The sequence below is a fragment of the Somniosus microcephalus genome, chromosome 11 (assembly GCF_052327205.1).
Source record: "Somniosus microcephalus isolate GS21.2 chromosome 11, FLI_Smic_1.0, whole genome shotgun sequence".
Taxonomy (NCBI): Eukaryota; Metazoa; Chordata; class Chondrichthyes; order Squaliformes; family Somniosidae; genus Somniosus; species Somniosus microcephalus.
In genome coordinates, this window is record NC_140997.1 from 222,896,999 (window position 1) to 222,922,141 (window position 25,143).

Genomic DNA, 25,143 nt, shown 5'->3' on the forward strand with positions numbered 1-25,143 from the left:
ACCTTCCTATCCACTCTATCTCGGCCTCTCATAATTTTATACACCTCAATTAAATCTCCCCTCAGCCTCCTCTGTTCCAAAGAAAACAACCCCAGCCTATCCAATCTTTCCTCATAGCTAAAATTCCCCAGCTCAGGCAACATCCTGGTAAATCTCCTCTGTACCCTCTCCGGTGCAATCACATCTTTCCTGTAATGTGGTGACCAGAACTATATGCAGTCCTCTCGCTGTGGCCTAACTAGTGTTTTATACAGTTCAAGCATAACCTCCCTGCTCTTATATTCTATGCCTTGGCTAATAAAGGAAGGTATCCCGTATGCCTTCTTAACCACCTTATCTACCTGTCCTGCTACCTTCAGGGATCTGTGGACATGCACGCCAAGGTTCCTCTGTTCCTCTACATTTCTCAGTACCCTACCATTTATTGTGTATTCCCTTGCCTTGTTAGCCCTCCTCAAATGCATTACCTCACATTTCTTCAGATTAAATTCCATTTGCCACTTTTCTGCCCACCTGACCAGTCCATTGATATCTTCCTGCAGTCTGCAGCTTCCTTCCTCTCTGTCAACCACACAGCCAAACATATAATCAATAAATGAGTTGTTAAAATTCATCACCAAACATGTTTGGTTCAGATATTCAAAGCTGAGATCGATAGATTTTTGGACTCTAGGGGAATCGAGGGATATGGAGATCGGGCGGGAAAGTGGAGTTGAGGTCGAAGATCAGCCACGATCTTACTGAATGGCGGAGCAGGCTCGAGGGGCCGTGTGGCCGACTCCAGCTCCTAATTCTTATGCTTGATATGCTTGAAGTTGCTCCAAATCACGGAAACCTGTTGATAATCAACAGACTTTGTTTAAGGCAGATGGAATGTTATTATATTTTGTGGTTATTTCTATAAAGTAAATGTCAGGAAAGTCCAGAACTAATTGATATTCTCTGCCTGTTTGTCACTCACCCCGTTTTTCTCTGTATTACTCTGACTCTGTGTTTGATCTCTCTGTGGTTTCTCGCTCTCATTATCTGTATTACACTCACTTCTGTTTTTCCTCATTCCTCTCTCTCTCTCTCTCTCCATCTTACTCTAAAAGGCGTACAGGCCTAGAATTTCCGTGGGGCTTCTTCAAATTGCCCATCGTCACTTGGGCGGAAGATTGGCGGAAATCCTGGAGAAACAGCGTTGGTTGCTGTTTCCACCCACTAGTGGGGTAGATTTCGGCCTTTTGGCTGGCCAACCCATTCCGGCGGTGAAGAGGACCCCCTCATCATTTTGAGGCTTCGGCCTGATTTAAATTTGGCAGGGACCTCTAAACAGGTGACCCGATGCAGCTCATAAGAACATAACACCACCCCTCGAGCCTGCTCCGCCATTCAATAAGATCATGGCCGATCTTCAACCTCAACTCCGCTTTCCTGCCCGATCGCCATATCCCTTGATTTCCCTAGAGTCCAAAAATCTAGTGCTCTCGGCCTTGAATATACTCAATGATTCAGCATCCACAGCCCTTTGGGGCAGAGAATTCCAAAGATTCACCACCCTCTGAGTGAAGAAATTCCTCCTCATCTCAGTCTTAAATGGCCTGAGACTATGCACCCTAGTTCTGGACTCTCCAGCCAGGGGAAACAACCTCTCAGCATCTACCCTGTCAATCCCCCTCAGAATCATATATGTTTCAATGAGATCACCTCTCATTCTTCTAAACTCCAGAGAGAATGGACCCAACCTGCTCAATCTAAGCTCAGCAGACTGAAGCCTGAAAATTGGGCCGGGGCAGCCGGCAGCAAGGTGCGCAGGTCTGTCACCATGTTGACAAGTGCAGCAGGTGAACATTTTCCTTTACACCTCCCCTTTCTCTGGTTGACATGCTGGGGTAAAGCTCCTCTGGTGCCTGTCACCCTCCGGTTCCTTGCTCAAGTGCCTATTCTATAGAGTGAGTGCCAGCAGGTTCTCCTATCCTAGGGCGTGTCACAGCTAAATCTGATCCTTCACCAAGTGCTTGGTCAAAGAGGTAGGTAGCTTTGGAGCAGAGTCTTTTTTTTATTATTCGTTCCTGGGATGTGGGCGTCGCTGGCAAGGCCGGCATTTATTGCCCATCCCTAATTGCCCTTGAGAAGGTGGTGGTGAGTCGCCTTCTTGAGCCGCTGCAGTCCGTGTGGTGAAGGTACTCCCACAGTGCTGTTAGGGAGGGAGTTCCAGGATTTTGACCCAGCGACGATGAAGGAACGGCGATATACAGCCAAGTCAGGATGGTGTGTAACTTGGAGGGGAACTTGGAGGTGGTGGTGTTCCCCATGCGCCTGCTGCCTTTGTCCTTCTAGGTGGTAGAGGTCGCGGGAGGTGCTTTTGAAGAAGCCTTGTCGAGTTGCTGCAGTGCATCTTGTAGATGGTACACACTGCAGCCACGGTGCGCCGGTGGTGGAGGGAGTGAATGTTTAAGGAGGAGAGAGAGGTGGAGAGGTTTAGAGAGGGAATTCCCGAGCTTTGCACCTAGACGGCTGAAGGCTCCTCGGCCAATGGCGGGACGGGGGATGCACAAGAGGCCAGAGTTGGAGGAATGTAGGGTTCTCGGAGGTTTTGTCTGATATCGTTCCTGTGCAGTGCCTTGGGATGTTTTACTATGTTAAAGGCGCTATATAGATGCAAGTTGTTGTTGTCCTCACCCAATGTCCGTACATTCATACTTTCCATGGGGGGGTGGGGGTGGGGGTCACTGATCTGAAGTGAGAATCCTGGCTCATTTCTCTCCTTCATAGCTGGAGGTGCAGTGGCCAATTGTAGCACCTTTAGCTAACTCAACAAAAGCCCAGGAATTGAACATAGGATCTTCTAGTCTGGTTGGCTTAATGCTGCACTGGCTGGTGCCTTAACTCACTAGGCCTGTGAGGGAGGTATTTTTCAATGTATTTTATTTGAATCCAAGGGGGCAATTTTGTCAATGGGGGCGCGTTGGAGGCGGGACTCCCACTTGTCAGGTCGATGTCCCGCCTCCATCAACTTCTGGCCAACCCACACTATTTTCCCTTGATTGACCTTGTTAAGCCCGCCCAGCGGGCTTAGCAGGCCAATTTTGGGAAAGCCGGTTGCAGAGAACGTCAAAATATGACGTTTCATCTGTCAACATTTTTTGACAGATTAATTGTCATCATTTGACAGCTCTGTGAAGCTGTCAAACACTGACATTCTCTGTAGTTTGATGAGGTCTTGAATTTAAGACCTCATCAAACTTCTTTCTTTTACACAACTGAGATGGTTGTTGCATCTGAGAATGCGATGGCCATCTGTCATCTGCAACACGGAGGTCCGTGACTCTCCGCGTACACACCTATTTACTGCCTGTTAACTGCCTGTTAACAGGCAGTTAATAGGCTTTAATCATTTCCCGCCTCCAAGGAGACGGGACCCGGCGCGGGACGGCTACCCGCCTCCTGGCAAGATGGCATGCAGGCGGGTTGGGGGAGGGTTGGGCACCCGCCCCCAAATTCTGCCATTTTCCCGGCAGTCCCGCCTCCATACCTGCCTCCCCAGGGCTGGCCAAATTGCCCCCTTAGTGTTCATTAATATGTGCCTCTCTAGTTATAACCATAGGATTTTACAGCACATCTTTTGGCTCATGGTATCTGTGCTGGCTCTTCGCTAGAGCAATTGGAACATAAGAAACAGGAGCAGATGTAGGCCATAGGGAACTAATCCCACTGCCTTGCTTTTTCCCTATAGAAGAAAGACTTTCATTTATATAGCGCCTTTCATAACCTCAGGACACCCTAAAGTACTTTACAGTCAATAGAGTGCTTTTTTGAATTACTGTTGTAATGTAGGAAACACGGCAGCCAATTTGTGCACAGCAAGCTCCCACAAACAGCAATGTGATAATGACCAGATCATCTGTTTTAGTGATGTTGATTGAGGGATAAATAGTGGCCTAGGACACTGGGGATAACTCCCCGTCTCTTCTTCAAAATAGCGCCGTGAGATCTTTTACATCCAGCCTAAGAGAGCAGACGAGGCATCGGTTTAACGTCTCCTCTGAAAGACGGCACCTCCGACAGTGCGGCACTCCCTCAGCACTGCACTGGGAGTGTCAGCCCAGATTTCGTGCTCAAGTCTCTGGAGTGGGACTTGGAACCCACAACCTTCTGACTCAGAGATGACCCACTGAACCACAGCTGACTCTGTAGCCCTCTATCTTTACCTCAACTACTGCTTATGGTAAAGCCCTCCCATGCCCCAACAACCCCGCTTGCATAAAAAAAAGTAACTGTGTTTTGGAAGGAACTTTACCTTGGGCACTGCCACTTTGAGAAGGTTTGGCCTTAGTTAAAAAAAAAATGCTTGGCAATTTTATGTTGTCTTTGTGAATTAGAAAAATCAGAAGAAGAAAAAAAAAAGTAAAATATTGGAAATACACAGCAGGTACATCAGCTTCTGAGAGAGACAGGTTAATATTTGAGATACAGGTTCTGTCAGAGCCGGAGAAGCCAATCATCATTTCCCCCACAGTGCTCTCCTACAATTGACAATCTAAGTGCCTTGAAATCACCCTGTGGGCGACTGTCTTAATGCACTCAGCTGAAATCTCTCTGCAATATTGTCGCGGAGACTTTGAGCTGTTTAAAGTTAAATCTGTGCTAAAAAAAAATTAAAAAGCGCAGACAGGAATTTCAGGCGATTGCGTTATTCGTAGGTCAGTGTCCCTCAAAGGTCGATATGTTTCAAAGCAATTTCTGCATTTACACCGTACCTTTGCACCAAGAAATAAACAGCTTATCAAACACATTTTTTTCCACCAAGGTAGGCTTTAAATGTCCCCCTAGCCTATTCAGAACTTATACAAAAGAATACATGCTGCCCCCACCCCCCCACCCCCACACACACAACCAAAACCATTCAATGAACGGTGTGTTGATTAATTATGGAGTTGTGTGGCCTTACTGGCTGCTGTACATATAAATAGCCCAGTCCAGCCCCGGATCAGGAACACCTCAGCCCTATAGCAAAATACTGCAGATGTTGGAAATCCGAAATAACAACAGAAAATGCTGGAAAAACTCAGCAAGTCAGGCAACATCCGTGGAGAGAAATTTGAGTTGACGTTTCGGGTTTGACCCTTCTTGAAGAAGGGTCAAACCCGAAACGTCAACTCAAATTTCTCTCCACGGATGTTGCCTGACTTGCTGAGTTTTTCCAGCATTTTCTGTTGTTATTTAACACCTCAGCCCTGTTGCATTCCTAACCCCATGTGTATACATTTTGTAACATGGCATTATTAATTTTATCCCTCCCCCCTACACACACACACCCTTTACACGTAAATATGAGAAAGAACCCAGTTTGCACCGAACGTCCCGAATATAATTAGTTCCAGAGAATAAGTTTAGAAATGATACTTCTGGGGAAATCCCTGATTGGAGTGAAACTGATAGTTCCTCCTGGTTACATTATGTCCAGTGGAGATGGCGGGTTGTGTGTGTGTGTGATTTTTAAAAATGTTTCATTTTTTTCTGTCTCTCGACTCTCAAAAGTAATTGAAGCCAATTTTTTTTGTGCTTGTGTGTGTTGGGGGGTGGGGGGGGGGGGGGGAGGAGGCGTGTCGGTGACAGCGTTTGAGAAGCTCACACACCAGCAGTGATAAGCGGGCGGAGGCGGAGCTCCCAGTAGGGTTTTTTTTTGGGGGGGGGGGGTTGAAACCGACACACGGCTCGCTCGCTGCGATTTCGGGGCCATGTGCTGAAGTCGCCGTCCGCCAACTTTCTCATCGCTGGGGATCGGGTTCGAAAAGAGGGCTGCCCAGAAGGAGGAGAGGGAAGGGAAGCTGACCGACTTGTGGCTGTCATGTCTCCGTAGGGGAGGGGTCCGCCAGGATTTCCGAGGTAACACTCGATACAGTAACATTTTCTTCTACTGTAACACGCTTGACATCTGTACTCTGTCGAGACGCCGGGCAAGTTTTCTTTGTGGTTGAGATATGGTGAATATTGTGCTGGGGGCGGTGTTAATATTTTAATTCCAGATTGCCAGCACCCGCGGTATTTTTGCTTTTGTGTCTTCTTGCTTTAAATGAAGGTATATTATATCTTTGGAGGTTGGGGAAGGGGAGGGTCGATCCAGGGTTGTTGTGTCTGGTAGAGGTGAAAGCTTTTAAAGTTTTTTTTTGGAGGGAGGGGGGATGTATGTTATCCTGCCGGTCGTCTACACTGACAGAAAGTGGCAACCAAAGCCAGGGCTGCTTTCTAAACGCTTCCGTCTTCAACTCATGTTTCCACCCTGCTTTTTGCCCTTGGCATTTATCCCGAGGTTTGACTGTGAACGTGTGTGTGTGTGTGTGTTGATCCGTCAACTGGACACGCTGTAACAGTGACATCAAAAGATTTCGTACTTTACTGCCAGTGTCATCAGTCCCCAAGGGCGAGGGGAGTATGGGCTGGAAGGGTAGATCACCCCTGGAGTGACTGGGAGGGTACAATCTAACAAGAGGGGCATTGGGTGCAACTTATACACACGGCTGAAAATTTCTCTGGCATTTTCGTTCAACTAGATTCCAGCCTGCAAACTCACTCCCGGTCCCAGGCAGTTACATAAGTCAGCACAACTCTGGCAGCCTGATCTCCCCAGGTCAAGGGGACTGAAGCGTAAAGGATAAACGCTGGAGCCGTGAAAGGAAGCATTAGAGAAGAGGGCCTCATAGAAGAAGAAAGAAAGACTTGCATTTAGATAGCGCCTTTCACCACCACCCGACGTCCCAAAGCGCTTTACAGCCAATGAAGTACTTTTGAAGTGTAGTCACTGTTGTAATGTGGGAAAAGCAGCAGCCAATTTGCGCACAGCAAGCTCCCACAAACAGCAATGTGATATTGACCAGATCATCTGTTTTTTTTAGTGATGTTGGTTGAGGGATAAATATTGGCCATGACACCGGGGATAACTCCCCTGCTCTTCTTCAAAATAGTGCCATGGGATTTTTTACATAGAGGTATATAAGGTAGTGAAAGTTATAGAAAAAGTAAGAGGCAAATAGCATGGATTCATTTAAGTGGAAGCTAAATAAGTACATGAGGGAGAAAGGAATAGTAGGATATGCTGATGGGGTTAGATGAAGAGGGTGGGAGGAGGCTGGTGTGGAGCAGAAACACCGGCGTAGACCAGTTGGACCGAATGGCCTGTTTCTGTACTGTAAATTCTATGTAAACCCAGAATATTACTCAAATTAAACCATGACAGTGGAGGTGGGAAGGGAGGGCAGGAGTAGTCAAGTGAAAGGCCAATTTTGGACGATGGGCAAGAGGTTCTGCGCACAGAATGACCATCACGTGAAGTGGACTTTTGGTAGATCAGTAGTAGAGGCAATCATTTCAGAAACAGTTGGGCCTATTTTGATGGACCAATAATGGTGACACTGAGTTGTCATATAACAAGAATCATCACAAGTGCCCCTTTTAAGGGCACCACTAATATAATAAACAAACATATGGTCCAATCGAACTAAAAGATACCAAAATAAACCACAAAGTTCCAACAAAACCAAAAGGAACCATACCAACTAAATGAGAATGTTGTAATCAATGCCAATAAGACACTCTGTTCCCTGCGGTGCCCACCAGTCGCAGAAGGCCTCAACCATTCTGGCGGACACTGCATACTCCCTCTTCAGGGCCACACGGGCACCGGGAGTGCTGGGGAAGAGAGGCAGGCAGCCAGGGTGGTCGCCCCACACACCCCCACCCCGGCAACAGTTGGCTGCTGTGACGGAGGTCTGTAGTGTTTTTTTCTGGGGGGTGGGGGGATGAGCCCTGTTGGGTTGAATGGCTTTCCTCATCCATAATTACGGTGTGATCTTCACCGACAACTTACTCCCAGGTATCCACTATTATTCTATATATAAACCATCGGAACCCCTCGATTAGATTCCAGCCTGTAACTCACTCCCAGGTATCCATTATTATTCTATATACAAACCATCGGAACCCCTCGATTAGATTCCAGTCTGTAACTCACTCCCAGGTATCTATTATTCTATATACAAACCATCGGAACCCCTCGATTAGATTCCAGTCTGTAACTCACTCCCAGGTATCCATTATTTTATATATAAACCCCCCGAACCCCTCGATTAGATTCCAGCCTGTAACTCGCTCCCAGGTATCCATTATTTTATATATAAACCCCCCGAACCCCTCGATTAGATTCCAGTCTGTAACTCACTCCCAGGTAGCCACCATTATTCTATATATAAACCATCTGAACCCCTCGATTAGAATCCAGTCTGTAACTCACTCCCAGGTATCCATTATTTTATATATAAACCCCCCGAAACCCTCGATTAGATTCCAGTCTGTAACTCACTCCCAGGTATCCACCATTATTCTATATACAAACCATCTGAACCCCTTGATTAGATTCCAGTCTGTAACTCACTCCCAGGTATCTATTATTCTATATACAAACCATCTGAACCCCTGTAAAACCTGGAGTATATGGCTACTGGCGATCCCCATTAACAAAAAACGAAGTTAAAGAACCACCTCCTGGGTGCTTAGCAAGAGTTCCTCAATCCCAACAGTTTTATGAACAGTTTTATAAACATGGCAGAGGGTTCTTCAGTTCCCTCGGCAACGCCGGGTACTCCAGCTAGTTTTATATATAAACCATCTGAACCCCTCGATTAGATTCCAGTCTGTAACTCACTCCCAGGTATCCATTATTTTATATATAAACCCCACGAACCCCTCGATTAGATTCCAGTCTGTAACTCACTCCCAGGTATCCATTATTTTATATATAAACCCCACGAACCCCTCGATTAGATTCCAGCCTGTAACTCCCTCCCAGGTATCCATTATTATTCTATATACAAACCATCGGAACCCCTCGATTAGATTCCAGTCTGTAACTCACTCCCAGGTATCTATTATTCTATATACAAACCATCGGAACCCCTCGATTAGATTCCAGTCTGTAACTCACTCCCAGGTATCCATTATTTTATATATAAACCCCCCGAACCCCTCGATTAGATTCCAGCCTGTAACTCGCTCCCAGGTATCCATTATTTTATATATAAACCCCCCGAACCCCTCGATTAGATTCCAGTCTGTAACTCACTCCCAGGTAGCCACCATTATTCTATATATAAACCATCTGAACCCCTCGATTAGAATCCAGTCTGTAACTCACTCCCAGGTATCCATTATTTTATATATAAACCCCCCGAACCCCTCGATTAGATTCCAGTCTGTAACTCACTCCCAGGTATCCACCATTATTCTATATACAAACCATCTGAACCCCTTGATTAGATTCCAGCCTGTAACTTACTCCCAGGTATCCATTATTTTATATATATAAACCACCTGAACCCCTCGATTAGATTCCAGCCTGTAACTCACTCCCAGGTATCCATTATTATTCTATATACAAACCATCGGAACCCCTCGATTAGATTCCAGTCTGTAACTCACTCCCAGGTATCCATTATTTTATATATAAACCCCCCGAACCCCTCGATTAGATTCCAGTCTGTAACTCGCTCCCAGGTATCCATTATTTTATATATAAACCCCCCGAACCCCTCGATTAGATTCCAGTCTGTAACTCACTCCCAGGTATCTATTATTCTATATACAAACCATCTGAACCCCTGTAAAACCTGGAGTATATGGCTACTGGCGATCCCCATTAACAAAAAACGAAGTTAAAGAACCACCTCCTGGGTGCTTAGCAAGAGTTCCTCAATCCCAGCAGTTTTATAAACAGTTTTATAAACATGGCAGAGGGTTCTTCAGTTCCCTCGGCAACGCCGGGTACTCTAGCTAGTTTTATATATAAACCATCTGAACCCCTCGATTAGATTCCAGCCTGTAACTCACTCCCAGGTATCCATTATTTTATATATAAACCCCACGAACCCCTCGATTAGATTCCAGTCTGTAACTCACTCCCAGGTATCCATTATTTTATATATAAACCCCACGAACCCCTCGATTAGATTCCAGTCTGTAACTCACTCCCAGGTATTGGTTATTTTATATATAAACCCCACGAACCCCTCGATTAGATTCCAGTCTGTAACTCACTCCCAGGTATTGGTTATTTTCTATAGAAAAGGTTTTTTTTTAGTGCTTGTTGAATATGATGCTATTTTTCCCCTTTTTTTGTTATTTGCACTTTCAGAATCCTCCTCAAAGCCTGTCTCCTGAACTATGTCTTTGGTCATCTCTCCTAACCCTCATCCCAAACTCCCGTTGGGTGCTCAGTCTCGCCCATTTGTAAAGTGCTGTGGGACGTTTCACTACATTAAAGGTAGTATACAGGGGGCAAGCCATTGTCTGTTCATGATATTTCTTTGGTATCAAAGTTTACGTGCTTTTCTTGGCTGCGATGCATTTATTCACTTTGCGTGACATTAGCGTGCTTGCCCTTAATGTTTATCCTAGACTTTCAAATGTGGTTCTCGGCAGCGGAGGCTCACAGCTGCTGTGTGGCTTTCACTTAACACTGTCCATCTGCGAACATCAGAACACTGGGAGAAGGCACCCAACAAGGCTTCCTTGTAGCCAGGAGCCCTAACAGTAGCTGTGCACTGAGAACCTCTTATTCATTCACTTTTGATCATATTGCTATGGAAAGAAGGAACTTGCATTTACTCGGTGCCTTTCATGACCTCAGGACTGTAAGAATGCTGCTGAATGATGTTGGGAGGAAAAACGCAGTTTGGAAAAAAAAAATTAGAAATTGATTAAAAAGGTGGAAACTACCAGTGGGGCCGTCAGCACCTGGACAGATCAGGTAGAGACGCTGCATCAGAATGACAGGAAAGAATTGGAGTTGTTCCGTGGCAGGCTTGTGAGTTTGACCCACGAACAAGTCACTGCTCGAGATTATGGCCGCCGAGAAAAATTAGCAAGTACTTCTGATTGTGAGGTGGATTGGGCTGCACTGTCAGAGGGGCCGTCTTTCGGATGAGATGTTAAACTGAGGCCTCGCTTGCTGTCTCAGGTGGATGTAAAAGATCCCCCCACCACTATATCGAAGAAGACTAGGGGAGTTCTCCCCGGTGTCCAGGCCGATATTTATCCCTCAATCAACATCACTAAAAACAGATCATCTGATCATGATCACATTGCTGTTTTGTGGGAGCTTGCTGTGCGCAAATTGGCTGCCGCATTTCCTACATTACAACAGTGACTCCGCTTCAAAAAAGTACTTCATTGGCTGTAAAGCGCTTTGGGACGTCCTGAGGTTGTGAAAGGTGCTATAGAAATGCTTTGAAATTTCTAAATAGACAGACTAGATGCAGGAAGGATGTTCCCGATGGCGGGGGAGTCCAGAACCAGGGGTCACAGTCTAAGGATAAGGGGTAAGCCATTTAGGACAGAGATGAGGAGGAATTTCTTCACCCAGAGAGTGGTGAACCTGTGGAATTCTCTACCACAGAAGACAGGTGAGGCCAATTCATTAAATATATTCAAGAAGGAGTTGGATATATTTCTTAAGGCTAAAGGGATCAAGGGATATGGGGAGAAGGCAGGGACAGGGTACTGAATTTGGATGATCAGCCATGATCTCATTGAATGGCGGAGCAGGCTCGAGGGGCCGAATGGCCTACTCCTGCTCCTATGTTTCTTTCATATTATAGAATTGCAGCTGACAAGAGACATGTAGGTGTCTCTCTGTTGACTGCATTCTATAGTTATAGATGGCTCCAGGCTAGGGGAATTGACATTGTAGATCCAAGAAATGTGGGCCTACAAAAATGTTATCGGGTTAAAGGAGCCATTTTCATGAAAGTGATTGTGGGGGGTTGGCCCCTGACATTGCCACTGATTCAGTAATTTGATCTCTGCAGGGCGGCCCTGATCCTGATTGTACGTAGACAGGGGAAAAGTGTCGCAAAAAGGATGCTCTCTCTAGAAAATAGGGCACCTATATAATACGAGGGGATATAGACTGGCTAAGTGAGTGGGCAAGAACATGGCAATGGAATATAATGCGGAGAAAAGTGAAGTTATCCACTTTGGTAGGAAAAATAGAAAAGCAGAGTATTTTTTAAGTGGTGAGAGATTGGGAAATGTTGGTGTTCAGAGGGACCTGGGTGTCCTTGTACATGAATCACTGAAAGTTAACATGCAGGTACAGCAAGCAATTAGGAAAGCAAATGGTATGTTGGCCTTTATTACAAGAGGATTTGTGTATAAGAGTAAAGACGTCTTACTGCAATTATATAGGGCCCTGGTGAGACCACACCTGGAGTATTGTGTATAGTTTTGGTCTCCTTACCTAAGGAAGGATATACTTGCCATAGAGGGAGTGCAACGACGGTTCACCAGACTGGTTCCTGGGATGGGGGGATTGTCCTATGAGGAGAGATTGAGGAGACTAGGCCTAAATTCTCTCGAGTTTAGAAGAATGAGAGGTGATCTCATTGAAACATACAAAATTCTTACAGGGCTTGACAGGGTAGATGCAGGGAGGATGTTTCCCCTGGCTGGGGAGTCTAGAACCAGGGGTCACAGTCTCAGAATAAGGGGTCGGCCATTTAGGACTGAGATGAGGAGAAATTTCTTCCCAGAGAGGGTGGTGAATCTTTGGAATTCTCTACCCCAGAGGGCTGTGGAGGCTCAGTCATTGAGTATATCCACACCATGGCTACTATCGACACCACAAACTGCCAGCCCAAAGTGGAGAGGATCTCCAAGAAGATCGCGCATGTCGACAGAGTATATTCAAGACAGAGATTGATACATTTTTGAATATTAAGGGAATCAAGGGATATGGGGATAGTGCAGGAAAGTGGAGATGAGGTAGAAGATCAGCCATGATCTTATTGAATGGCGGAGCAGGCTCGAAGGGCCAAATGGCCGACTCCTGCTCCTATTTCTTATGTTCTTATACTCAGTGATTTGCGCTTGCCAGAAACCACGAGATAACTTTCTTTTAATGGTGTGCTAATGTCATATCAAAATGAATTCGGCTGTCAAATGCATTGGAAAAGATGGCACAAAGCTTAACTCGGGTGACGGCGCAAAACATGCCAATGACTCAGAACCAATAGTAACACCATCAGCAAAGCTCAAAGCCAGTCATGTTCCGATTTTACACACGCCCTGCTCTTCTACACAACCTGACAGTCAGAGCTCTTGCCTCGTGGTACTGTTACTGCACAGCCAGAATGTTTAAATACAAATAATTTTAAACTACTTCAAACAACAATAAATTACTAATTATATTATCTACTAATTACAAGGTATGGTAGCGTCGTGGTTATGCTACTGGCCTAGTAGTCCGGAGGCCTGGATCTACTGATCCGGAGACATGACTTCAAATCCCACCACGGCAGCTGGGGAAATTAAATAACTCAGTAATGGCAACCGGATTGTCCGTAACTACCAGATGAAACTACCAGATTGTTGTAAAAACCCATCTGGTTCACTAATGTCCTTTAGGGAAGGAAATCTGCTGTCCTCACCCAATCTGGCCTACATGTGACTCCAGACCCACAGCAATGTGGTTGACTCTTAACTGCCCTCTGAAATGGCCTAGCAAACCACTCAGTTGTACCAAACCGCTACGAAAAAAGACCTGCATCACACGGACTGCAGCGGTTTACGAAGGCTCACCACCTTCTCAAGGGCAATTAGGGATGGGCAATAAATGCTGGCCTTGCCAGCGATGCCCACCTCCCGTGAATGAATTAAAAAAAGTGCCCCATGTGATTGAGGGCCAGCTTGGCTCATTTGGTAGCTGCCTTGAGATGAGTCAGGAGGTTGTAGATTTAAACATCGCTGCAGAACCTGAGCACCGAATCTAGGCTGATGCTCCAGTGCATTACTGAAGGAATGCTGCATTGTTGGAAGTGCTTAATGAGAGATTAAGTCCCGGGCTGCCTGGTGCTGCCGGTGAGGATGAGGATCCTATTCTGATTCAAAGAGGGAGCAGGGAGTTATCTTGGCCAACATTGCTCCCTCAGCAGAATCAGAAACGGATTAGTGGGTCATTCATCCATCTCATTGCGGTTTGCGGGATCTTGCTGTGCGCAGGATGACTGCGCTGTTTGCCTGCGTGAGAGCAGTCACAGCAATTCATTATGTGTGGAAGGTTTCAGGGCTGTAGGTGGGGGTGTGGTGGGGAGGGGGGCGTGTTCAGCATGTTCAAACACCGCCCCATTCCCCACCCCCAAATATCTATGTTTTGTTTTTAATCGGACCACGACTTCCTCTTCAATTGACTTTAATGGAAAGGAAAATCGAGTGGGGTGTACAACAGACGGTCAATCCGCCACGCTCAATTTTGTCCTCCCTACCCCGCCCCCCACCAGAGTTGAATTTCACCCCCAAATGGATTTGTCGGCTTACCTCAGCCTGCAAGCTTCTTCTGGCACCTTTCACCTCTGAATACCGGAATCAATATCAATAAGGAAGACCATCGAGGACTGATGACGCTTCATTGTAATGTAGCTGAACTAGCAGAGTGTTGGGGTGGGGGGATTGGTGTGGGGGAGTGGGGTTGGGGGTGGGGTGGGGGATTAGTGGAGGGGTGGGGGCGATTGGTGGTGGGAGTGGGATTGGGGGGTGGGGTAGGGGATTGGGGGGGTGGGGGCAATTGGTGGTGGGAGTGGGATTGGGGGGGTGGTTGGGGTGGGGGGTTGTGGGGTGGAGTGGGGGCTTGGTGGGGGTAGTGGGATGGGGGAGGGGGGTTGGGGTGGGGGGTTGTGGGGGGTGGGAACTCACGGATTGTAATGTATTTCTTTAATGTCACCTGCAATTCTCCAAAGCGAACCATGGTCTGAGCTGCAGAGCAGGAAGGTTCGTAGATGATGAGGCGTCTCTGAGTAATTCAGCCACTGAATTCCAATGTAACTTATCATTTCCTATTCCCACCCTCATTGGGGAATTCTAAGAACAGATTTGTGGCATTAATCTTAATTAACAACATATATAGTAACTACTTACAGTCTGGACCCTGATCCATGCTTAACCCTTATGTAATTTTATGAAAATAACTTTGACAAATATGACTGTTCTGCTTATGTGTATATTCTTATAATTTCTTTTGGTGAATTTTCAGTTCAGGATATCAGTGTTGGGGAATGGAATATTTTCCATTTTTCAGAGCCAGGTGAGTTCAGAACTCCCAGGTGTGAGACAATTCATTTTTTTATTTGTTCACCAGATGTGGGCGTCTCTGGCAAGGCCGACATTTATTGCCCATCCCTAGTTACCCTTGAGAAGGTGGTGGTGAGCCGCCTTCTTGAACCACTGCAGTCCATGTGGTGAAGGTGCTCCCACAGCGCTGTTAGGGAGGGAGTTCCAGGATCTTGACCCAGCGACTTGGAGGGGAACTTGGAGGTGGTGGTGTTCCCATGCGCCTGCTGCCCTTGTCCTTCTAGGTGGAAGAGGTCGCGGGTTTGGGAGGTGCTGCTAAAGAAGCCTTGGCGAGTTGCTGCAGTGCATCTTGTAGATGGTGCACACTGCACTAGTCAATTACACTGAAAGGCATGGGGATTCGGGCTTGCCATAGCTTAAGCTGCAGGTATGTCCAACATTCCATAGCTGATTTTGCGGAAAAATAGTAGAGTACATAAAAACGGTTAGCAGCAGCAGTGGATTTAGACATGCCTTAAAGGGGATGAAGGCATCATATTTCTTTCCTTGGGAATCCGGGGGCACATCCTTTGCTGAAAATTTTGAATTTTGACACGGTGGTGAATTTTCCAGTGTTTTGCAAGAAAGAAAAAGAAAGCCTTGCATTTCTATAGCGCCTTTCATGAGCTCGGGACGTCCCAAAGCCCTTGACAGCCAATGAAATACTATTTTTTGATGAAAGGGCCACCTCTGCCATGTGACACAGACGGTTAACCTTCCCGTATTTACATATGAGTCAAAATGAAAGCAGGAATGGGTAATGCTATATACAGCACACAGCTTTGTTAATGTTGGCCAGTGTCTCAATTTCCAAACCAACCCCGACCAAAGTTAGCACTCGTTAATGTGTAAGATTATTTCCCTCCTCCTATCACAGTGGACTTCCTGCTTTCCTCCATCCATTTTGTAGAAAAGAAAGACAGACTTGCATTTTTATAGCGCCTTTCACGCCCTCAGGACGTCCCAAAGCGCTTTACAGCCAATGAAGTACTTTTTGAAGTGTAGTCACTGTTGTAATGTAGGAAACGCAGCAGCCAATCTGCGCACAGCAAGCTCCCACAAACAGCAATGTGACAATGACCAGATAATCTGTTTTAGCGATGTTGATTGAGGGATAAATATTGACCAGGACACCGGGGATAACTTCCCTGCTCTTCTTCGAAATAGTGGCCATGGGATCTTTTACGTGCACCTGAGAGGGCAGACGGTTTAACGTCTCATCCGAAAGACGGCACCTCCGACAGTACAGCACTCCCTCAGCACTACACTGGGAGTGCAGCCGAGATTTTTGTGCTCAAGCCTCTGGAGTGGAGAAGGAAGAACCTGGTATTTATATAACATCTTATCATGTGCTGGATGCCTCAAAGCACTTTGTCCAATGATGATCACAGTTGCTATGTAGGTGAACACAGCAACTGATTAATACAAGATCCCACAAACAGCAAATGACTACTTAATCTGTTTTCTGGGGGTGTTGATTGAGGGAGGAATGTTGGACAGGAAACTGCGAGGACCCCCTAACTCTTTTCCGAACGGCGCCATCGGACCCCATACAACCATCCCGCCAGGTGCTTGGAGCCACTCGATTTAACATCTCATCCGAAAGGCAGAGCCACCGACAATGCAGCCCTACCTCCGCCACTGATGGATATTGGCTTTTATTTCAAAGGTTAATATAGTGGAATAAGGAAGCTGTTTTATCCAACAACATAGATAGGAACACGCTAATGGAGTTGGTTTTTAAAACATTTGGTCAAATATTGGCAAACTCTCGGGAACCCCTGTCCTAGCTTTTGAAAGACCATGTCAGATCCCCAAAGCAAAACAGTGCAGTCACTGCAGAAAGCATTTTTTTATTGGTGCATAGAAGGTATGTCCAAGTTTTTTGTCTCTGTGGTCTCTGTAGGTATGTATCACGGAGCCTCAGAGGCCAGAAATAAAGTTTAAATCCATGTTCTCATTAATCTGTTATATAAACAGATCTTTCTGACACAACAACAACTTGCATTTATATAGCAGCTTTAACATAGTAAAACATCCCAAGGCGCTTCACAGGAGCGATTATCAAACAAAATTTGACACCGAGCCACAAAAGGAGAAATTAGGACAGGTGACCAAAAGCTTGGTCAAAGGGGTAGGTTTTAAGGAGCGTCTTAAAGGAGGAGAGGTAGAGAAGCGGAGAGATTTAGGGAGGGAATTTTAGAGCTTAGGGTCGAGGCAGCTGAAGGCACGGCCACCAATGGTGGAGCGATGAAAGTCAGGGATGCGCAAGAGGCCAGACACTGACTTAGGATAAATATCCACCAATAAGGCAAGAGTCAAAATAACCCTTTCTAAATCTCCAAGCCCACATAATTCAAACAGGACAAACCAGTGAGTAAGAAATATAAGCACAAATAGGATTGACTTGACTGGGCTTTATGGGGCCCGAGTTGCCAGGCTCCGGGATAGCCCGTGGCCCTGGGCTACAGTTTGGACATCTCTGGTATACAGCAACAGAAATATGTGCTGATAAGTTAACAATTGCAGGAACAGACAGAAATGATAACCTTGCAAACCCCTGAGATCACCTAGAAGTTACAGCATAGGAGGCCAGTCGGCCCGTCGTGCTTGTCCCGACTCCCTCAAACAGCCAGCCACTTAGTCCCATTCCATTGTCCTTTTCCGAAGCCTTTTGAGTTTTTTGTTTTTCAGATACTTTACCACTTCCCTTTTAAAACCGATTATTGATTCTGCTTCCACCACTGTTTCTGATAGGGCATTCCACGTCCTAACAACCCTCTGTTTAAAATCGTTTCTTTTAACGTCAGTTTTGAACACTTCTCTCAGATCTCGATAGATCTATCAGCGATCGATAGATTTGTGGATACGGAGGGACTCGAGGGGTATGGGGATAGTGCAGGACGGTGGAGTTGAGGTGGAAGATCAGCCACGATCTTATTGAATGGCAGAGCAGGCTCGAGGGGCTGAATGGCCTCCTCCTGCTCCTGTTTCTTGTGTTCTCCTCTTAACCGTCTCTGTTCTAGTGAAAAGAACCCTAGTTTCTCTAGTCTTGCCCATAAATAAAGCCTCACATCCCTGGTATGACCAGTGAAAATCTCTGCACCCTCTCCGTGTCCTTGATAACCTTCCTAAAGTAGGCTTCCCAAAAACAGGACGACTGCGGCCTAGCCGATGATTTGTATAGGTTTAGCTGTACCTCTTTGATTTTGTACGGTTTGCGGTTAATTTTGACTTTGTGCGATAATGTAGAACGAGTGATAGCGAATCGGCCGGCTGTTTTATTTCCATTGAAGTCACCCATTTTACAATATCGCACAAAGTCAAAATGGCCCCCTTTGTCATTTTTTATGAAACCTAGGATCCCACAGGCCTCATGGACCTGGGGACATTAGTTTAGAAACCTATGCACTAATTAGCGCCCATTCTCCTGTTCACTCGTAAACTCAACTCATACCCACATTCTCGTTCTTACTCATTGGTTCAATCTCTAGGTATCCATCTATGTTGGTCATTACACAAACTTTCCAGAAACATATTTACTTTTATCATAGTTCAGCTGATTTTGGTGCACTTTAAAAAAAAATGACGTGTCTCAAGATGAGGTATGTTAGTGTTTTGATTGGAAAAGTTTCCACTTCAGACACCCAGGCTGCGATTTCACCAGCAGAGGCGGTTCGGATCCCGCTCCCGGCTCCAGCCCACTCTCTCCAAGTGATTTTACGCTGATTGGGCTTGTTAAGCCCGCCCTGCGTGTTTCCCGGCCAATTAAAAGGAAGCGGGTCTGATGATGTCATTTGATGACGCGTCATCAGCCGGTTTCCTTAAAGGGGCCACGTCCACATTGATTTTGACAGTTGTGCTGTCAGTGTTCTACAGCATTGAGGCGTTGCAAACACTGACAAGCACTGTACAAAGGTGGACGGCTGCACCCAGGTTCTCGCATGACTCCCTCCCCCCATGGGCGGAAGAGACCTCCCCAGGACACCAACGCCGCCTGGTTGCACATTGCACAGAAAGGCAGAAGTAGGGTTGTCGTTAGGAGGACCTGGCTGCAGTGGCGCAAACCTTTCAATGATCTCAGTAGATCACGAAACGTTACTGCCAAGCCACACTCAACCTCCTCCTGCTGTGCCACTCATCACATCCCCATCACTCTGCCTTCCCTACCCTACTCCTGCACATCCTTACTCACACCAACTTACCTCGCACCTCTACCCATCCCTCTCTATCTACATTATCACTTCCCCATCTCACCAGCCACCCCTCACACTCACCCTCATCCTACTGCAAGCATACCAAATAACAACGCACAAGGGTAGGCACTTGAGTGGTTTAGCCAATGTTTCTGTTAACGTGATGTCAAACATTGAAATCTATATTTTCAACACTTTACCTTATTGGACAGATCTGTGCTCACCTTTAGAAGTGTCTTAGTGAGTTCCAGTGAATGTTGAGACACAACACCCCCCCCCCCCCTCCCAATTGTGATGAGTGTGAAAGGAATGGCTTGGACACTGTAGGGATGCTTTATGGTGTTGGTGTGGGGTGGTGTTAACCTGGCGCATCATGTGGCAGACAGGGTGTACAGCGTCAAGTGAAGTAAATCTGGCCATGGTGAGGCCATCCCTGGCCTCCCGGGCAGCAATGTGGTCGGGTGCTGATGGTCTCTGTCCTGTGCAGCATCAGGTGATTGTGGAGAAGGTTGGTGTTGTTGTTGGTGATGTTGATGTGCCTGGTGATGCTGGTGTTGGGGCTGATCGTGGTGGGATTCTGAGGACTAAGGTGAGATTTTTTCAAGGGCACCGATGTTGCTGGAATAGATGGCAGCTGAAGTTGAGATGACAGAAGCGATCTGTCAATGGTGAGAGAGCTTGCTCCAAGGAGGTGACAGTGGATAGAGAGTTTACTCCAAACACTTACAAACTGCATACAGCTCAAAAGTGTCTTCAAAGTCCTGAAGGTTCAAGCTTCTGACATTGGAAAGTGAACAGCTGTGAAATGGTAGCTTTCATACCACTTTTGCAGCTGTCACTTATTTACAGCAATGGGGAGACATAGAGAACCCGACCTACTTACCTGACGTGATCCCCCAGTGACGGGAACCTCGTAAAAACAGTGGTAAAATAGAAATAGGCTGGCAAAATTGTAGTTAACAAACATTTAACAAGCATTTAACTATCTTAAATGCATTTATATAGCGTCTTTCATGACCACCGGATGTCTCAAAGTGCGTTACAGCCAATGAAGTACTTTTTGAAGTGTAGTCACTGTTGTAATGTAGGAAATGTGGCAGCCAATTTGTGCACAACAAGATCCCACAAACAGCAATGTGATAATGACCAGATAATCTGTTTTTGTTATGTTGATTAAGGGATAAATATTAGCTAGTACACCCTCAGCACTGCACTGGAGTGTCAGCCTAGATTTTTGTGCTCAAGTGTCTGGAGTGGGACTTGAACCCACAACCTTCTGACTCGGTGACACACAAGGTGATGTGACAAAGTCACCGTGTTGCAGTTTGTGTCATTGCATCGCCGACCACAAAACCGGTTGCCAGGGCGATAGTGTCACATTAACATATAACGTTATTGTTTTTATTAGGTGTGGAGGATTTATGTCCCTCATTTACACTGTGATAGGCTGCTGGTGGTGCAGACTCACTCCATTCACATTTAGGGTTGCCAACTTTGGTTGAACATATTCCTGGAGGTATCTTCACATGCCCCTCCTGCCCCCTCCCTTCCCCCACCCCACACTCCTGCCATCGGTCGCCTGACATGTCCATCCTTGCGGAGCCCCACCATCCCACGGCCAACTGGAAAGTGAAGAGACTCTTCATTACCTGATTGGATGACTCTTGACTCTCAGTCAAGTGACCTTTCTTCCCCATCTCCAATATTTTTAATAACTGATAAATGAAAGTGTTCAAAGGGAATGATAAAAACACAATTTTTAATAAGTACCACTGTAATTTTTTTCCTATGTTGCTCTCTGCGGGGTCCAGGAGATTAATCTTCAATTCCTGGAGAATCCTGGAGAATTGGGAACACTACATGGTGACAGTGTCACTTTAACACACTGGCATACCCTGACTGTCCCTGGAGTACACTGACTGTCCCTGGGGTACACTGACTCTCACTGACGTACACTGACTCTCACTGGAGTACACTGACTGTCCCTGGGGTACACTGACTCTCACTGTGGTACACTGACTCTCACTGGAGTACACCGACTCTCACTGGGGTAGACTGACTGTCCCTGGAGTACACTGACTGTCCCTGGGGTACACTGACTCTCATTGGGGTACACTGACTGCCCCTGGGGTACACTGACTCTCACTGGGGTACACTGACTGTCCCTGGGGTACACTGACTGTCCCTGGGGTACACTGACTCTCACTGGAGTATACTGACTGTCACTGGAGTACACTGACTCTCACTGGAGTACACTGACTCTCACTGGGGTACACTGACTCTCACTGGAGTACACTGACTGTCCCTGGGGTACACTGACTCTCACTGGGGTACACAGACTCTCAATGGGGTACACAGACTCTCACTGGGGTACATTGACTCTCACTGTGGTACACTGACTCTCACTGGAGTACACTGACTCTCACTGGGGTACACTGACTGTCACTGGAGTACACTGACTCTCACTGTGGTACACTGACTCTCACTGGAGTACACTGACTCTCACTGGGGTACACTGACTCTCACTGGAGTAAACTGACTCTCACTGGGGTACACTGACTCTCACTGGGGTACACTGACTCTCACTGGGGTACACTGACTCTCACTGGGGTACATTGACTCTCACTGGAGTACATTGACTCTCACTGGGGTACACTGACTCTCACTGGGATACACTGATTCTCACTGGGGTACACTGACTCTCACTAGGGTACACTGACTCTCACTGGGGTACACTGACTCTCACTGGGGTACACTGACTCTCACTGGGGTACACTGACTCTCACTGGGGTACATTGACTCTCACTGGAGTACATTGACTCTCACTGGGGTACACTGACTCTCACTGGGGTACACTGACTCTCACTGGGGTACACTGACTCTCACTGGAGTACACTGACTCTCACTGGAGTACACTGACTCTCACTGGGGTACACTGACTCTCACTGGGGTACACTGACTCTCACTGGGGTACACTGACTCTCACTGGGGTACATTGACTCTCACTGGAGTAAACTGACTCTCACTGGGGTACACTGACTCTCACTGGGGTACACTGACTCTCACTGGGGTACACTGACTCTCACTGGGGTACACTGACTGTCCCTGGAGTACACTGACTCTCACTGGGGTACAGTGACTCTCACTGGAGTACACTGACTCTCACTGGGGTACACTGACTGTCCCTGGAGTACACTGACTCTCACTGGGGTACACTGACTCTCACTGGGGTACACTGACTCTCACTGGAGTACACTGACTCTCACTGGGGTACACTGACTCTCACTAGGGCACACTGACTCTCACTGGGGTACACTGACTCTCACTGGGGTACACTGACTCTCACTGGAGTAAACTGACTCTCACTGGGGTACACTGACTCTCACTGGAGTAAACTGACTCTCACTGGGGTACACTGACTCTCACTGGAGTAAACTGACTCTCACTGGGGTACACTGACTGTCACTAGGGTACACTGACTCTCACTAGGGTACACTGACTCTCACTAGGGTACACTGACTCTCACTGGGGTACACTGACACTCACTGTGGTACACTGACTCTCACTAGGGTACACTGACTCTCACTGGAGTACACTGACTCTCACTGGGGTACACTGACTCTCACTGGAGTACACTGACTCTCACTGGGGTACACTGACTCTCACTAGGGTACACTGACTCTCACTGGGGTACACTGACTCTCACTGGGGCACACTGACTCTCACTGCGGTACACTGACTCTCACTAGGGTACAGTGACTCTTTTATATTGTGATGGGCTGCTGGCGGTCCAGACTTTCTCCATTTACAATGCGGGGTGGAGACACAGTGCCAATGGCAAAGCAACTGCGTGTGAGCAATCTTGCGCATAAACAGTTAGATTCTAAGGTGGGTCCATTTCTGCCGGGCTGTCCTGTTGATTGAGGGATAAATATTGTACATGAACAGAGAATCATACAGCACAGAAGGAGGCCATTCGGCCCATCGTGCCTGTACCGGGCTGTCCTGTGTACTAAGAGCTCCATCTGTAGACAGAACAACATGGCAGCCAACACTGTTGCTGTTTGGGCTCTGTTTCAAAAAGCCCCTCAGAAACCCATCCCTGGTGATGTGGAGCTTAGTGCCTCCAGAGACACAGCTATAATAGACGCGAGATATTAGATGTGGTGTCCTGTGAAGGACTCAGTTCTTCCAGGATGTTTCCTTTTGGATGCCTGTCAATGCTTACCATACAACCCCATTCAAAGGCTCCTTACTATTCCCAATCATGAGACGTTCTAGGATTTTTTCCTCTTGACGGCAATGGATCTGAATATCGGGCGCCGCATATGACAGCCGGCCGATCCGATAATGCTCGTTCAGCGCCACCGCCCGCGACGAATTTCTGGGCCTCTGTGGTTTCCCCTCAAGAGTTCAAAGCCTGAAGGACGAGCCCAAGTGTCCAGGAACCGCGAGATAAAACACCCTCCTCAGTGTCGGAAATCCAAAACAGGAATGTGCGTCGGTGATGCTGGCGTTCCTGTGTAACAAGTTTCCTCTCCTTCCGAAATGTCAGATGAATGGGGGGTGGGGGGATGTCCAAAGTCTTTGTGTCTGCGGAGAAAAACAAATTCAATCCTTTCCCTTTTCACTCTCTCTTGCTTTGTTCTTGTATAAAGGCTGTACTGTGTACAGGAATAAAACCCATTGTTTCTGGAATACAGTTGTCTTTTTATCTCGGTGCGTGCTACAAAGGAAGTTTTGTCAGTCAGGCCCCTTCTACTGATTCGCGCTGTTGTACTGTCCTTCAAGGCAAGGCTCACTAGATCTGGTTTGCTTGTGTTTGCTGGTGATTATGCTCCGGCCTTAAGCTGGTGACATTTTACTCACAGGAAACATCATTTTCATCTTTGACGTACTGGCCCAGGGACTTAGCCAATCCAAGGCTAATGTATTTTCATTTCCCAATAGTGTAAACACGAAGGAACGAGGACTTTGCACAATGCAAGTAGGAGGGACAGCCTTCTGGGAGGGCTGCCTGCAACCGGGATACTTTTTGTTCCCATTTTGTGTCGACACAATGCTGAAAATGGGTCAGTTGGTTTTACATCAGCGGCCGTCTAATACTCCAAACTTTTCTTTGAATGGAAATATTCCAGAATGGAAGTTTAAAAAAAAACAGACCGAGGGAAGAAACTGTTTCCACTGGCAGGAGGGTTGGTAACCAGAGGACACAGATTTAAGATAATTTGGGAAAAAGCCAGGGGGATATAACTTTCAAAAGGGGAATTGGATGTATACTTTATGGTTGAGGAGAAAGACTACTTCAATTTTTTTTTTAAATTACAGGGCTCTGGGGAAAGGGCAGGGGAGTGGGACTAATTGGATCGCTCTTTCAAAGAGCCGGCACAGGCACGATGGGCCGATTGGCCTCCTTCTGTGCTGTGTGATTCTCTGTTTTATGTGGGAATTATTGGGTAAGGCTTCTTTGTCCGTATAATCTTACCTCCTTCATCCATCTGGCCCGCAACCGCTGCAGCCGAAAGGGTGGGAGCCATGGCTTGTTACTGGGCTGCCAGGAGGCACCATGATCGACCCTTGGCATTGCTCTCTCTCTCTCTCTCTCTCCTCCACAGTCTGCCTTCTCTTGCCTCCCGTGGGAGCTTGCTGGGTGCAAATTGGCTGCCACATTTCCCATAATTTCAACAGTGACTACACTTCAAAAGTAGTGTAAAGTTGGTTCTAAAGCGCTTTGAGACGTCCGGTGGTCGTGAAAGGCGCTACATAAATGCAAGTCTTTCATGACCTCAGGATGTCCGAAAGCGCTTTA

At 46.8% G+C, this 25,143-nt stretch overlaps 1 protein-coding gene across 1 annotated transcript in view; it reads left to right on the forward strand.

Annotated features, from left to right (window-relative positions):
• Positions 1-5,678: 5,678 nt before the first annotated feature.
• Positions 5,679-25,143, forward strand: part of LOC147111282 (ETS domain-containing protein Elk-1-like) — a 70,550-nt gene continuing 51,085 nt past the window's right edge. The window contains exons 1-2 of the mRNA XM_086002036.1: positions 5,679-5,871; positions 10,169-10,297. The gene's annotated coding sequence lies outside the window, so the exon portion shown is untranslated. The remainder of the gene's footprint in view (positions 5,872-10,168; positions 10,298-25,143) is intronic.